Consider the following 17,020-nt stretch of genomic DNA (forward strand, 5'->3'; position numbering starts at 1 on the left):
TGCCCTCGTCTGACGGATGCTTTGTTGGTGACCACGTTCAGTCTATGTGCCCACGTGCTAGCTGCGAAGCTGTGTACTAATTCGAAGAGCACACACTGGTATGTACGTATGACTGGTAGAGGTAGTCTGTACTGTTTTGAATTTAGCCTCACCAGTTTGTGGAGTATTTTTTCTGCTTTGTCTGTTGTTAGCCTTATGTGTTCGTGGAAATTCAATTTTTCATCTATTTGTACCCCAAGATGGCGCGTAATGCCTGCCCGTTTGATGTTTGTGTCCCCAATTTTAACCGAAGGATTCCTTTGGAGTGATCCTTTCAGTAAAGTGTATGTTGTTTTGTTTTCGGCTATCCTGAGTTTGTTGTTGTGACACCACTAAGTAATTGTTTGTAGTAATCCACTGGCTTTCTCTTCTAACTGGGCTCTGTTTTTTGCAGTGACTACAGCTAATAGGTCATCTGCGTAGGTGACAATTCCGTCTGACCTGTCATCCCCATCCAGAAGCTGTAGGAGGGGTTCGATTGTTATGTCCCAGAAGATGGGGCCGCCGATCGACCCTTGAGGACAGCATTTGGTAATTCTTTTAATTACTTTCCGGCTGTCCATCTGCCATTCGACTACTCGGTCTTTACAGCAGTCTAGAAAACTGTTGTACAGTGATTGCGGTACCTCCAGATGTCTTAGCCTCTGAAACAGTGCTGGCCACCAAAGATTATCAAATGCTCCGGCAATGTCAATCATTATTGCCATGACGTATTTATGTTTTGTGGTGTTAACTATGTGCAGGGCCTGGTTGATGGCATCATCTATTGATCTGCCAGATCTGAAGCCGAACTGGTGTTGGCTCATACCCCTGAGAGCTCTGTGTGTTTGCAGGCGCTTACACAGCAGCTTCTCCTGAATCTTTGCTAGGGTGTTTATTAGGCATATTGGCCTGAAAGTCTTTGGATTTGAAGGATCCCTGTCCGCTGATTTATTAATAATGACTGCTTTGTAGGTTTTCCATACTGTAGGTACCCTGCCCAGCCGTAAGGCATCGTTCAGTAACGTTGTTAGGAATGGGGTGATCTGCGGTGCTAGTTTTTTCAGTGTTTCCGAGTGGATATCATTTGGTCCAGGTGCTTTTTTGTTTTTGAGCTCTGAGATTGCTAGCGCAACCTCTTCTTGCGCAAAAGGACAGGTGACAGTTGCAGTGTTGTATGGTGTGTGTACGTTTTCTCTTAGTGTTGCATGATATTGTGTGTCTGTACCGATAACGTCGTCAGGGAGCAGTTTATACAGCAGAAACTGCGCTGTATTCCTCCATCCCCTGGTCATCGTGCCGTCATCCTGCCTTAGCGTTCCCAGAACTAGTGGGGTTTTTATCTTCTCTGTCAGTATTTTGTATGGTTCCCCCCATATATTTTGCTCTGTTTGTGTTGTTACAAATAGCTCCCATTGTTGCCTACGCGTGTTGTATAGGGTCTCTCTATATAAGTCTTGTGCATGCCTATATGCTTCAAGTCTTATTCGTCTGTCCCTATCTGCTATCGCCCTTTGATATAATTTTCGTTTGCGTCTTGCGCCTTGTTTGAGTCTAGTAAGTTCGTTGGTCCATGGTACTGGTGAGCAATTTGTGTTCTTTGCTGTCGGTATTGAAGTGTTTTGTGCATGTTGTATCACCTGTGTTAACTCGTATGCTCTATATTCGATACTTCCATTTATGTTTTCTAGATCGTGTCGTTGGATAATTTCCGTTAATTTGTTCCAGTCTGCTTTGTGCAACAGCAAGTGTCTGGTATATGATTTGGTCATTGTGTTCTGAGTGTGAGTTAGTGTGTATGTTATGACATTATGATCACTACTGGTTATGTTGTCGTGTACAGTCCAGTTTGTTACGTATTCCATTGCTGCATTATTTGCTAGCGTGAAGTCGAATTATTGCTCGTACCGTCGAACCCTGCATATGTTGGTATAAGTCCTTCCGTATTCATTACATGTAATTGCGTTTCTTGTATTAGATCGGTGATTATGCTTCCTCTGTCATCTGTTCTGTCTGAGTTCCAGAGTGTCGATCTGGAACTAATGTCAGCACTTATCACTAATTTTTTGCCTCTGGCATACGTTACTAGGTCCCTGATGTAGTCTGCATACGGCTGTATTTGATCGCTGTATTGGACGTACGTGGATGCAGTAACCCATGTGACGTTCCCGTTAGTTATCTCTATGGTAACCAAGTGTTGACTGTGTTACCTTAATTATGTTATAAGTTCTATTTAGAATTACTATTGCACCCTTACAGTCATTGCTGCCTGTTATTGTGGTAGCATGTTTTGGTAGACATATCAGTTGCCCGTTTCTATTATAAGGTTCTTGTAAGCACATGATGTCTGCCTGCAGGTCTTGTGCTATTTTAGAGATTTCCGCGCTGACTGTCGTACTGTTTTTTGTATTATGTTGTAAGATATTCATTTTTTGTCTATGTGTTCTGGGTGTTTTACGTGTACAAAACATTTACTGCCAGTCTATGAGTAGTCAAAATATCTTCGTCCGTGTGCTCTTACATGATCTATATACACTCCTGGAAATTGAAATAAGAACACCGTGAATTCATTGTCCCAGGAAGGGGAAACTTTATTGACACATTCCTGGGGTCAGATACATCACATGATCACACTTACAGAACCACAGGCACATAGACACAGGCAACAGAGCATGCACAATGTCGGCACTAGTACAGTGTATATCCACCTTTCGCAGCAATGCAGGCTGCTATTCTCCCATGGAGACGATCGTAGACATGCTGGATGTAGTCCTGTGGAACGGCTTGCCATGCCATTTCCACCTGGCGCCTCAGTTGGACCAGCGTTCGTGCTGGACGTGCAGACCGCGTGAGACGACGCTTCATCCAGTCCCAAACATGCTCAATGGGGGACAGATCCGGAGATCTTGCTGGCCAGGGTAGTTGACTTACACCTTCTAGAGCACGTTGGGTGGCACGGGATACATGCGGACGTGCATTGTCCTGTTGGAACAGCAAGTTCCCTTGCCGGTCTAGGAATGGTAGAACGATGGGTTCGATGACGGTTTGGATGTACCGTGCACTATTCAGTGTCCCCTCGACGATCACCAGTGGTGTACGGCCAGTGTAGGAGATCGCTCCCCACACCATGATGCCGGGTGTTGGCCCTGTATGCCTCGGTCGTATGCAGTCCTGATTGTGGCGCTCACCTGCACGGCGCCAAACACGCATACGACCATCATTGGCACCAAGGCAGAAGCGACTCTCATCGCTGAAGACGACACGTCTCCATTCGTCCCTCCATTCACGCCTGTCGCGACACCACTGGAGGCGGGCTGCACGATGTTGGGGCGTGAGCGGAAGACGGCCTAACGGTGTGCGGGACCGTAGCCCAGCTTCATGGAGACGGTTGCGAATGGTCCTCGCCGATACCCCAGGAGCAACAGTGTCCCTAATTTGCTGGGAAGTGGCGGTGCGGTCCCCTACGGCACTGCGTAGGATCCTACGGTCTTGGCATGCATCCGTGCGTCGCTGCGGTCCGGTCCCAGGTCGACGGGCACGTGCACCTTCCGCCGACCACTGGCGACAACATCGATGTACTGTGGAGACCTCACGCCCCACGTGTTGAGCAATTCGGCGGTACGTCCACCCGGCCTCCCGCATGCCCACTATACGCCCTCGCTCAAAGTCCGTCAACTGCACATACGGTTCACGTCCACGCTGTCGCGGCATGCTACCAGTGTTAAAGACTGCGATGGAGCTCCGTATGCCACGGCAAACTGGCTGACACTGACGGCGGCGGTGCACAAATGTTGAGCAGCTAGCGCCATTCGACGGCCAACACCGCGGTTCCTGGTGTGTCCGCTGTGCCGTGCGTGTGATCATTGCTCGTACAGCCCTCTCGCAGTGTCCGGAGCAAGTATGGTGGGTCTGACACACCGGTGTCAATGTGTTCTTTTTTCCATTTCCAGGAGTGTATATTTTGTCCAAGTCGAGAGATTCTGAGCTGCGCAGGCAGACCTGGAGCATGAGATCGAGCAGCGGCTCTGCTGATGTAGGAATATTTTCTGTCTTTAGGATGATTCTGTCTGTTTGCTCAGTTACTGGAAAACAGAGAAAATCTCCCTTTGAATGGCACAATCTAAGTAGCATCCACTGCGCTGTCTGCAGTATCTCTTTTTTCTCTAGCCTACTTAAAAGTAAGTTAAGTTCTAAATTATCATAATTAGGTGCAGCTGGCTTGCTGTTGGTGCTGGTTTCTGTTGCGGTCTCTGAGGTGGTACTAGACGGATTGTGGCTTGGTGTTGGCCGCTGATTGGGGGACATTTTAAGACCTCTTTGGGATGTCACACGGTTACTTTTCGTTTTGTCACACGCCTTTTCAATGCTGTTTGCCTTCACACGTTTTTCACTGATGTTGGTGGTGCTTGCTGGCGTGGTGTCGGCGATGGTGGTGATTTGTATGGGACTGACTGTATGTGTTATGTTGTCTTTGTTTGTGTTTGGAGTGGAGGTTGTTGCTAGACGCACGTTGATATCGTTGCAAATGTCACATGTCTCTCCCTCAGATTTGTCCTCATCTAATTGGTCTGCTTTTATAAGTGTGGGTCCGGTAGTTTTGAGCTTTGTATTGGTCTGTAGCCTGAGTGTTTCGGTGTGTTTTGATTCAGGGACTGCGTGCCTGTCTGTTCCTTGTTCCTTTTTCCCGGGGTGAAGAGTGCCTCCCGAGACAAATTTGACTGGTTTGATGTACTGTTCACATTTACGTGTGTCGTAGGGTTTTCCATGTGATGGTGATACGTCACCTTAAAAGTTGGCGTTTGGATACATGGCAAGGTGAGTGGGATGTAAGTGATAAGGGACGTAGACTGCACGACTTCCTCCCTGACATAAGGGAGCGGTTAGGAATGAGACATATCGATCCCAGCCGCGGTATGGTACATTTCTTAACCGGGCACGGACCTTATCCCACGCACTTAAACCGCGTGAGTCTGAGGCAGACACCTACATGCACATGCGGGGAAGAAGGTTCCCCAGAACAATAGACATACACAACACTTATAGTACACAGATACAGACTTAGATATATACACAACAATAAGAGACGAAGAACAATGGGCACAATTAAACGCACTGACAAACAGTATTTCAAAAACAACACATGAAGAGTATACGCGGACACGACATCACAGACATACCTATGTGCAGCGTAACAGAAATCTCCAGAGGATGGACAGCGATACCCACAGTGACAACGAAAATAGTGACAATGAGGAGGAACAGGAGGAGGAAGCTGAGATGTGACAGTAAATAAACAAATTGCTGGCAATCTAGCCACGAAAACACCACATGCTGTACATGGATGGGAACCTAAAGTAGTTAATACATAGGATTAGTAACAAATAGGATAAGCAACATCATTTCTCTACTAATAACCATTTGTGTGTGTGTGTGTGTGTGTGTGTGTGTGTGTGTGTGTGTGTGTGTGTGTGTGACTGGCGGTCAACGGCTCGAAGAAACCATTCCGAGGTATTCACCGTCAGTCACACTCGGTGATGGTACTAACAAATCTCTCATCTATCCTATCTTCTTTTTATATTCTTCTTAAAGAACAACAAAATTTTATTTATATTTCAACCTTAAATTATTGTTATTTTGAAAAGTATCATTCTTTGTAAGTGTTGTAGATAAAACAAAAGTAAAGAAAACTGTAAAAAGATGAAAAACGAAAATTGTAAGATGTACGACCTGTTTTAAACATCAGGTAACAGGTCTATAATTTAGCAATAAATAAATATACTGAAGAGATTGCTTATGTTCCATGTCACCCTTTGCTTCCGACATCCATCTGTAAATTTCTCAATGTTAAGTATTGTCATTTATCCCACTGTAATAAAATATCGTTAATGGGAGGTTTACTATCTTATGGTTCAAAACATCGATTCTTTTAAAATTTGCATTTTTGAGTCTAAAAAAGTGTTTAGAATCCACCCCTGAAACGGTTTTTCAGAATACGGAACGGAAATATCTGTTATTCGCTGTTGAACAAAAAAATGCATCTGCCTGAAATCGGCCTTTTTCACGCACCAGTTTTTTTTCGGGAATTTCGACTTAGTAGCCGCGAAAAATTATGCTATGTGCTTGCCCATGACTAAAACTTGATAAAGTGGTCAAGGCGCTTACGACGTCCCACGGCTTGGCAATCCGACGGCATTCCAATTCGGTGGAACAGATGAAGATGGCTATTTGGGTAACGTATTTCCACAAGTGTTCGACGGATGACCACCCGCAACACCAAAATTGTCCGGCTGGGTAAACTAGTTGGTGCAAGTGGCGCATTGCAGAGGCTACCGGACATTTGTACGAGTATCAACACGACCAGCTCCTCTCCAAAGACATTCAAAAAGTGATTCATCCGATCTACGAGGCCGTTTCGGAGGACGACGGGTTATTGTACCGGTGCTTGGGAGGAAACACACAAAATTCAAATGAAAGTTTTAACCCTTGTATTTGGAAGTTAGCCCCCAAGCATTTGCATTCTGGTGCGAAGACTGTGGAGATTGCGACTTTCCTGGCAGTGAGCAGCTCAACGAAGGGTATTCAGCAATTCTGAAGACCATGAGAAGGATGGACGTCACCCTGGCATTCTATTCCACGCAGTTCGCCAAGCATTCGGACGACCACCGGATTCAAGCGGCCGAAAACAGCCTGTCACCGGCCGTACGAGTGGCTCTGGAGCAGCGCCGGACGGCCCAGATCGAGCAGAACACCCTCTATGAGGAAAAGGAAGGACTAGTTTATGGACCCGGAATAGTCAAAACTTCAAACGTGTTTTTCTCGAAATGACTTTCTTTTATGGCGCAGTATGGTAACTTCAAATCTACTGAACCAATTGGCATGATCCTTTGTTTCCGACGAAACTGACTAAATTATCTAGGAGTTGTACCACTTTTATTCCGATCCATCAACTATAAATATTTTTACTTGGCTGACAAAGTCGAAAAATCGATGAAAAAACCCTATTCTTTCAAATGGTCGCCATTTTGTTTCCTTTGGTCCAAATAACTTAAGTGAGGTACAAATCCTAAAGAATCTTATATATTTCGCTAACGTCAACTCCATTTTGATTTCAGACGAGCCGTCTGACCTGTGACATACCGCGCGTGGAGGTCTACATCGAAATTTTGTTTCGTTCCGACGGCACTTCCGCCTTTGCTATTCGACATTTCCGGTCGAAAAAATTCCAGTTTGTAGAGAACATATCAATAAACATTTTGACCGAATTTAACGTTGGTGTCTGTAATACATCCCGAGAAAAAAATTCTCAAATAGCATGCTTTTTTCGGGCCAAAGAGAGGAAACCTCCCCTTAACACTATTTGCTTCAGTTGTAGCCTAGCGATCCGAGAAAGCAGTTTTCCTACGCACCCTATGTTAGACGAGTGGGCAAGACACATCACAAGTGATTTAATATATGGAGTCACACAGGGCGAGTTGCAGTAAAAACTTCTTGAAGTCTATACATCACGTAAAAAGGACGTGTATATTGGGCATTTCGTGCCAATTCCTTCAGTTCACGTCTGCAAAGTATTCGCCCTATGATTAGTTGCATTCACAATATGTCACTCATTTGACGAACAGCAGCAGACATATATTCTATGCTAACTAACCTGGCAATGCTTCGCAATTGTTAAATATGTATGGGAACTGAATATACATCCTAATCTGGGGTACCCCTGGGAACTGTGTAGTACAAAATTTTCGGCTCCTCGTTGTGACTTCACTTACTTTGCAGGTATTGAGTTAAAAATTACAATAGAGCAGAAGAAGTATGATTGATGCTATGGCTTCTACAATAACCCTACGTGTAAGAGCTCATGAAATACAAGAATAAGATAATATCCATCAAAGAAAGATTTTGCATATTCGTAGCAGACAAATATCGATCTCCCATGCCTCATTAAATCAGAAGCTATGCTGCAGCGACTGTTTAAGTCGTTTGGAGTACTGCAAATGAATATTCCAGCACGGCAAAGTTGTTGTTTACCAGTGACACCTGCTCATAAGTTATCGACTGTGACTTGCATTACTGGTAAACGAAAACTCAAATTTTCGTTACAGTCGAGATATTCTACTCGTGATAGTAAATGTATTAACATTTAAAATAATTCTCATGTATTGTTCAGTCTCCGTTGAACATTTGTAATTAGTTTCCAAGTTCCTGTCAACTAGTGTCATCTTCAGACCTATGTATTTCGTCGGAAAACCGTCTTATCTATTCAGAAAATAGAGTACATTACTCTGACATGTCTTTCTGAATACACCAGACGAATTGTCGACGAAATTGTTTAAATCTGAAGATGATCCTGAGTGATCGAAACATGTAATCTACGTAATTAAAAATGTGCAACTGGGACTGAAAAATCTCACATTTGCTTTGTCAGTATTCAGCGATTAACAGCGAAGACTGAATGTGCGGCGTGTTATAATCATAAAGTACAAGAAATATGTTTGTCTTACTAAATGTACCTTTATCTGGGAAAATGTACAGTCGTTTATTAATCTAGTTATTGCGAAACTTAAGCACATCAGGCAGTACAATTTGCTATCCCCTGGAGACATCACACTAGTGGCGTGGCACACCGCCTCTGGTATTGACAGCGGCCTCATTTCGACGGGGAAGAGAGCCCACAGGTTTCTTCAGGAATGCTGTATCCAACTGAAGCTACTCATTGATGTGCAATACTGTAATATTGCTCAACAGCCCCGCCATTGCACCAGTGATGCAAGTGAAGCTGCAAGGCGATGAAATCGTAAGTGATCAGTTGTCATATAAAAGCCTTTCACGCTGTTTTCGCAACACTCAAGTAATGCAAAACTATCTGCAACCTGTACAGGCTGTGATATACATAGCCAACTACAAGGAGAAAGAAGAAAAACGGCAGAAGACATCACTGACATCAATTTTTGGCCATCCACTGCCCCGCTTCCCCCAAATGCCATACCAGCCACAACAGTAACAAACAGTGGACAAAGAGGTCTATGTTAATCTAGTTTAAGACGGTTTATTTTTAAGTAACATTTCTCTGTATGTATGTATAAACGCCTGAATATGAACAGAACATGTTCGAGATGTCCACATCAACACTAAGGGAGAAATGCCACTTCTCGTGAGTCGTGTGCGAGCTCGCGTCGATATGTATGCTTTCGAAACCTATTTGAGTTTCGTTGCTTAGCAACGGTTTCTTTGGCGTCTCACGAGGTGACGCGTTGCAGCGCCTCGAGTGGCATTTAAGCGCGCGCGCATCTCACTCTACTGCTGCCTACTGGAGACTGAGTAACTCGGAAGGGGTTTTGCTAGATAGCTGCCTGGGCTTAATAGCCACCAACGTCTCCTAGCTGAATTTGCATGTGGAGTGTTTACTTTGGGTTGCCCTTCTACGCCTACGGGAGAGTCAGCGCTTCCCTCAGTCTGTGCGGCGCCGAGCCATTCTCTGGAGTTCCACTAGCCCTGCTTCCTGCTGCCTTGGGTGGTGGACGTGACCACAGACGCCGTTCCTTATTCTCCTGCACCCAACGGAGGAACAAGGGTGAGCTTCATGCAGGCAAATGTTCGCCGCGTTTAGTGAAAACCCCTTAGCTTCGCTACTAAATTTCTTTTAATTTTTTTTTTTCTTTTTGCCACAAGCTCATTTGCTTTGCACTGCTCACGCATGTTAGGCCGAAGTCCTTAACGTGGATCAGCCTACTGGTAATAGGGGCGTGTCCGACTGAAGCATTTACTCGAGAGTAAGAGAGCTAACATTTTATCTTGTCTCTCTGCAAAATCTTTGAAGTTTACCAGCACTATGGGTGCGAGTGTTTGCTAGCTTTAAGGTTTTTGAATTTTTCTGTTGCCTGTTAACCTTGATCTTTAACAGTACTGCTGGTGCTTGCACTTTTCGGATTTAAGTTTTTCTTGACTTTTTCACTGTCTGTTAAGGTTAGAAAGATTCATTTCTGTGTTGTAATTTGTGACTGCTACGTAAATTCCGCTCTGATAACGACAAGAAGTGGGTCAAACTTACTGAATTGTCTCGCCGAATTTCCTCTGTCACCTTTGGGTGACACCTGTGCTATTTTTCATTTATGTGAAGTAAATTTAATGTATTTATTCTGTGTGTATGTTTTAGAATCTATTCTGAACTGAGCAACTTTCTGGAGTCGCTTTTCATATGTTTCAGCCCCTTTATTTGCCTCAAAAAATGGTTCAAATGGCTCTGAGCACTATAGGACTTAACAGCTGTGGTCATCAGTCCCCTAGAACTTAGAACTACTTAAACCTATCTAACCTAAGGACACCACACACATCCATGCCCGAGGCAGGATTCGAACCTGCGACCGTAGCAGTCGCGCGGTTCCGGACTGCGCGCCTAGAACCATGAGACCACCGCGGCCGGCTTATTTGCCTCGCACAGGTAATTGGTAATGCCTGATGATTTGACAGTGCTACCTTTCGTACTTTTAGAAGTCACATTTCTTTTATCTTGTTCCATTTGCCATTATATCCACATTGTAACAATGTTGTTTATTTAAGTGGCTGGCTTTTGGCGATTTTCTAATGCTCATAAATTGCAAAGAATTTCTTTTCGTTTCATTTAAAAAAGGAATTCTGTTCTATTATAGACAATGTTCTTTTAAATTTTTTTAATTTATTTGGTGCATCAATTTAACGATTCGTACTTATTTTCTTTAACATGGCCTCTGTGGCAAATAAGTATTCCTTGCTTTTGTAATTTATAACTTGGCGTTTATGCTAAATAAATGAAAATGTTTGAAGATTATGTTCTTTATGCTCAACACCCTACCACTCTCAGATCCTAGCTTCTTACCATTTCAGCTTCTTACCATTTCAGCTTCTTACCATTTCCACTCATTCGACATGAATGAGTGGATCCGAGTCGTTATACGAAAAATAACCCCAAAACAATTGAACCACATCAGCCCTGAATTACAATCACCACACATTGCGGCTTAAATGCCTCACTGTGCTCTCGGGATGCTCTACGCCTTCCATTACTTGAAAAATTGTGACTCGTCGTTCTACACGACAAGCTTACTGTCAACTACGGTTCAATTTCTGCGTTGTTTGACTCCATGATAACGAGCTCTTTTATGACATTTTGCGAGTTACCTGACCACGAACGACCGCAGTGTTCGCTCGGGGAAACCGGTTGAGATGGATCTGCGTTCACTGGCAGCAGCAGTTCCTATGAGGTTTGAAGTCGATTGCCATTCAGTCACCTCTTCGTGTTGACCCACCGAGCTGATTCCACGCAACCGACCGTCACGAACACACCGATTTACTTCCGTGACGTGCGGTTCTACAGCACCTACAGCGCTCCATAGTGTCCAGTGTACTCTTTTCATTAGGTGACTCGTATTTCAACCGGTTAGCTTATATTCGTATACGATTTACAAAATGTGGTTTCTACACTATTGATGCTCTTTCTCTAATTATCCAAGTCATATTTCCTAACTATTACTTGCGAACAGGAAGTCCTGTGCTGATTTTAGCAGGATAATCGCCGAATGAGACTCCACGAACTCTTATGGTGAGCCACGAGGAGGTTGCGACGAGTGTGGAGAATGTTGGTTATCAAATTACTGTTGAACATAAAACGACTATCCATATGGCGTAAATATGAACTCTAAATCACAGATAGTTGACATTGAACCTACTTACACCTATAAGCTCCTTTTCTGTGAGATCTTCACTAGGAAATATAGGCAACAGACTGACGCTATGCGCCCAGCGAATTCGAAGGTACGGCCGTTGATAAGTGGAAGTGAAATCCACAGGTAAAAACTGATCTAATAGTAACTACAGTACAACTGTAAGTACTTTGGATTACACATTACATTTTAGATATGGTACAAAGAAAAGAGCTTCTGTGAACGATGTTTTCATTCGTGAGTTAATGTTTCATGATAGTGCCATGAGATTCTAGCCGTCAATGCCGAATCTCGAACTAAAATAGTGGCTGCCTTCAATAGAGGGAGACGATAAAAGACAGCTAAATGCACCACAGGTTAAAACTGATCTAATAGTAACTACAGTACAACTGTAAGTAAGTTGTATTACACATTATATTTTAGATATGGTACAAAGAAAAGAGCTTCTGTGAACGATGTTTTCATTCGTGAGTTAATGTTTCATGACAGCAGTTGGAAGTCACCTTTAAAAGCCAACGTTACAATACTGTATCGTGAAATGTGGGGTCCTGCCCACTCGTCTCATACAGGATGCCTAAAGGATGCTGCGTGCTCGGAATGCTATACAGCAATTCAAGAAAATAACGTTAACAGTTTTATTTCAATAAAGCAGATTGACAGTACTTAACTTTGTCTTTACAACAAGTGTCGCAAGCGATGGGCGGCGACATGCGAATAGTAATGTTCTTCGCTATAGACATTGTCCAAACAAGCAATGGATATGGATCACTAATAACTGCTATCGTGGCGTTCTCTTTTAGGCCTGTCCGAATATTGAGCCGATACTGAGCTGCCGAGGCTGGCGGGAGCGGCGCTTATATTCTCTTCTTGCAGTAGATGTAGATGTAGATGTAGATGAAGAGGTCGCTCCTGTCGTGGCGCGGTCTGTGCCAGCGGGCTACTGGCTGACGTCGCCTCACCGTCTTCTCTGGTTTTGCGTTCTTCCTCTTCGTTCTGGCCCTTGTGGTTACGCGAGAACAGTGAAGTACTCGTATTCTAAGAACGCAGCAGATCTATTCTTGAGTGACCTGACACCCACTTTTTATCTGAGAAGTCACATCAACAGCGATGTGTCAAAACGGTGTGTTCATGCCCAACGCGACACTGAACGGCGTCTGGTAGCATCGGCCTGTGACCTGGCAACAAAATCAAGTAAGAGGAGCAGCTGAAATCATTCTACCTATAATACTGGCAGCCAATGGAGAAATCCTCTAACATAAGCTGTTCTGACATCGCATGGCATGGGGCCAAACGTCGAAGATGGTTGGCCATCGCTTGCTGTTTCTATGGAATTTGGTTAAAGGGCAGTAGAACCACATATGCCCGGCAAGATGTTGGTCATCCACAGTTCATCGGAAAACTATACATTCGAGGTTTTCCCATCCTATTGTATTGGCGTGAGCCTAAAGCAAGAGGTCTCGCTGTAAGGAACCGACTTGCCACAATAATCTGGCGCGACAATGCGCAAGGACAACCAACCGCTCAGGGTGCCGCAGCCCCTCCGTCTTTTGGTGGCTAGCGAGTCACCGGACCCAGCGATAATTTGGTAAGTGGAGTACGTGACATTTACGACAGCCACGCCACAACAAACCCGCTTTGTGCCATGTAAATGTCGCCCATCCGGCGAGGCTGCTCATGTAATCGTGGAGTCAACAAGTCGGCGTCCGTTGTAGCTTGGGCTTCCGTCATGAGGCTACTACTGCTCATCTGTCATCCCGACCAGACCACCAGCCAGGGCGTCCAGCCACAGTACTGACGGGCCAATAGTCGAAATGCTGCCCTCCCAAACACTGGACCTCTGGGTGGCTGCCAGTGCCAGACACTGCCAGCCAGCCTTGCCTATGGCCAAATCAGGCTGTGCCACTTCACACTACAGCTGAGCCAGCAGCGCTGGCCATCTGAGTACGCTATGTCTCCACCCCACCGTGCTGAGATATATGTAGAAACAGCCAGCTGCATCGTCCCTACACCTCAAGCATGGAGGGGTGCATGGCCAATGCCCTGCTTCCCAGTACTCGCCTGTCGCGGGAACAAGCTACCAATATATTCTGTTGCGATGTAAATAAAGATTTCTACTGACAAGCCGTTGCCGGCCGGTGTGGCCAAGCGGTTAAAGGCGCTTCAGTCTGGAACCGTGCGACCGCTACGGTCGCAGGTTCGAATCCTGCCTCGGGCATGGATGTGTGTGATGTCCTTAGGTTAGTTAGGTTTAAGTAGTTCTAAGTTCTAGGGGACTGATGACCTCAGATGTTAAGTCCCATAGTGCTCAGAGCCATTTGAACCATTTGACAAGCCGTTTACGACTCACATGGATACACCAATCAGCGCCAGAGCACGTTCACCCCGCATTACGCTGGGAAGCCCAATAGCCAGCGATCTCTGGCTGGTCTAACGACTGAGTATAATTCTGGTAAACGTAGAAGTGTTTCAGAGAACAACTTTCATTCCACATTGTTGAACATGGAGCTCCACAACAGGTGACCCCTAAGTGTTTCCAGTTGCCTCACTGACATCGTCAGTTACGACTTTAGCAGGCGTGGGATCATCAAGAGTCGACTGTGGATCAGTAGGCCAAGATAGAAATATAAGGAGTCACAGAACAGGCAGAAGTCAGTTTTTCTTCTGGAACGCACTTCAAGCTGTTCGCCGCCTTCTCTGCTAAGCTGCAGTCTTCTCACCAACACTGACACAGGGCACTGTTCAAGATATAGGCCCACTCCACTAGAATCTGCCAATTCGATGTCTCACACAGATGACTGACCCACACTATTAGCATACCGATGTGAGTCTGGCGTATGTCATGAGGAAAACTCGGAATTTGCTCATGATATTATCAACGGTTGCTGATTGCATCCTGTAGCAAACGCTAAACTTTTGGAACTTCAAGAATCAATTCCTTCTACTGCTGCGATCTGGCGATTTAAGTTGTAATAATACCGGGTGATCAAAAAGTCAGTATAAATTTGAAAACTTAACAAATCACGGAATAATGTAGATGTAGATAGGGAGGTAAAAATTGACACACATGCTTGAAATGACATGGGGTTTTATTAGAACAAAAAAAAAAAAACAAAGTATTGCTAGACGCGTGAAAGATCTATTGCGCGCGTCGTTTGGTGATGATCGTGTGCTCAGTCCCCACTTCCGTGATGCTTGGCCTCCCAGGTCCTAAGACCTCATTCTGTGCGATTATTGGCTTTGGGGTTACCTGAAGTCGCAAGTGCATCGTGATCGACCGACATCTCTAGGGATGCTGAAAGACAACATCCGACGCCAATACCTCACCATAACTCCGGACATGCTTTACAGTGCTGTTCACAACATTATTCCTCGACTACAGCTATTGTTGAGGAATGATGGTGGCCATATTGAGCATTTCCTGTAAAGAACATCATCTTTGCTTTGTCTTACTTCGTTATGCTAATTATTGCTATTCTGATCAGATGAAGCGCCATCTGTCGGACATTTTTGAAATTTTGTATTTTTTTGGTTCTAATAAACCCCATGCCATTACAAGCATGTGTGTCAATTTGTACCTCTCTATCTACATTATTCCGTGATTTATTCATTTTTCAAATTTATACTGACTTTTTGATCACCCGGTATTTGATGGAGGTAAAACTGTACTCAAGAAAGAGTATATTTATTTGAGAAGGGGATTAGGTTTAACGTCCCGTCGACAACGAGGTCATTAGAGATGGAGCACAGGTTTGGATTAGGGAAGGATGCGGAACGAAACTGGCTATGCTCTTTCAAAGAATCTTCAAATGTGTGTGAATTCCTAAGGGACCAAACTGCTGAGGTCCTCGGTCCCTAGACTTCTTTAACTAACTTAAAATAACTTATGCTACGAACAACAAACACATCCATGCCCGAGGGAGGACTCGAACCTCTAGCGTGAGGGACCGCGCAATTCGTGACATGGCGCCTCTAACCACGCGGGTACTCCGCGCTGCTTTGATATTTCAAAGGAAACATGCCGACACTTGCCTGAAGTGATTTATGGAAATCACGGGAAACATAATTCAGGGTGGTCGGAAGCAGGTGTGAACAGTAGTCCTCCCGAATGCGAGTCCAGTGGCTCACCACAGCACCACGCCGCTCGGTAGTATGTTTATTTGCTGCATGTTACAGCAAATGTGACGAGGTATAAGGCCCGTCGTACGGGGTAGTTACAATATCAAGTGACCATAAAAATTACGTGTGCACACTGATATCTATATGTACTCAGAAGGTAAGGACGAGACAGTGTCTAAGCTGGAGACAGCATTTCTCAAAATCATCGAACGACAGCCAAAACCAATCGAACTAGAGGAAAAACGATGCGAACAACAGCAGCATCTTGTGAGACATATACTGTGTCACTTCGAAGTGGCCCATCCTCCCTGCTACGCCCCCATTCACTGCGTTAAACAGCGACTGCAGGGAATGCAATGCATATGAAGCACTGAGAGAGGTGACTGGGTTCGCATTCGAGAGGACGACGGTTCAAATCCACATCCGGCCAGCCAGATTTAAGTTTTGTGTAATTTCCCAAAATTGTTTCTGGCAAATACCGGGAGAGTTCCTTTGAAACAACATTGTCAATTTCTTACCCCATTCTTAAAATATTCTGAGTTTCGGCTCCATCCCTAATAACCTCGATGTAGATGTGACATTACACCCCAATCTTGCTTCTTTCATATGCAACACGCCTCTGCCGTCATTTCGTGGCGGGACATATTCTTGGTGCTGCTTGTCGCTGTAACTACTTCTCCCCATGGTGCGGACCGAAAATGTTTCAGACTAGACAGAAGGTCGCTGCACTGCAGTAGCCTTTTACATTCAACTGGACCAACTCATGGATGGACCAGCCCAATACTACGTCCTCCGGTACCAGAAGGGCCGTGTTTCAGTGTGCTAAAAAGCAAGGACAGACGTACTCGTAATGGGCCACGGAAATCCGAAGCATTAGACGACGCTGCAAATTCAACTCCATAGCAGATAGTTGTGCTAAATCTTATGCAGAAAGCCTCCTACGAGATAGAGTCGTTCAAGGCGCACCTGACCATAAAGACCGCATCGACGCCCTCAAGCCGGCCGCGGTGGCCGAGCGGTTCTAGGCGCTTCAGTCCGTAACCGCGCGACTGCTACGGTCGCAGGTTCGAATCCTGCTTGGGCATGGATGTGTGTGATGTCCTTAGGGTAGTTAGGTTTAAGTAGTTCTAAGTTCTAGGGGACTGATGACCTCAGATGTTAAGTCCCATAGTGCTCAGAGCCATTTGAACCAT

Source organism: Schistocerca nitens, chromosome 4 (genome assembly GCF_023898315.1).
Source record: "Schistocerca nitens isolate TAMUIC-IGC-003100 chromosome 4, iqSchNite1.1, whole genome shotgun sequence".
NCBI lineage: Eukaryota > Metazoa > Arthropoda > Insecta > Orthoptera > Acrididae > Schistocerca > Schistocerca nitens.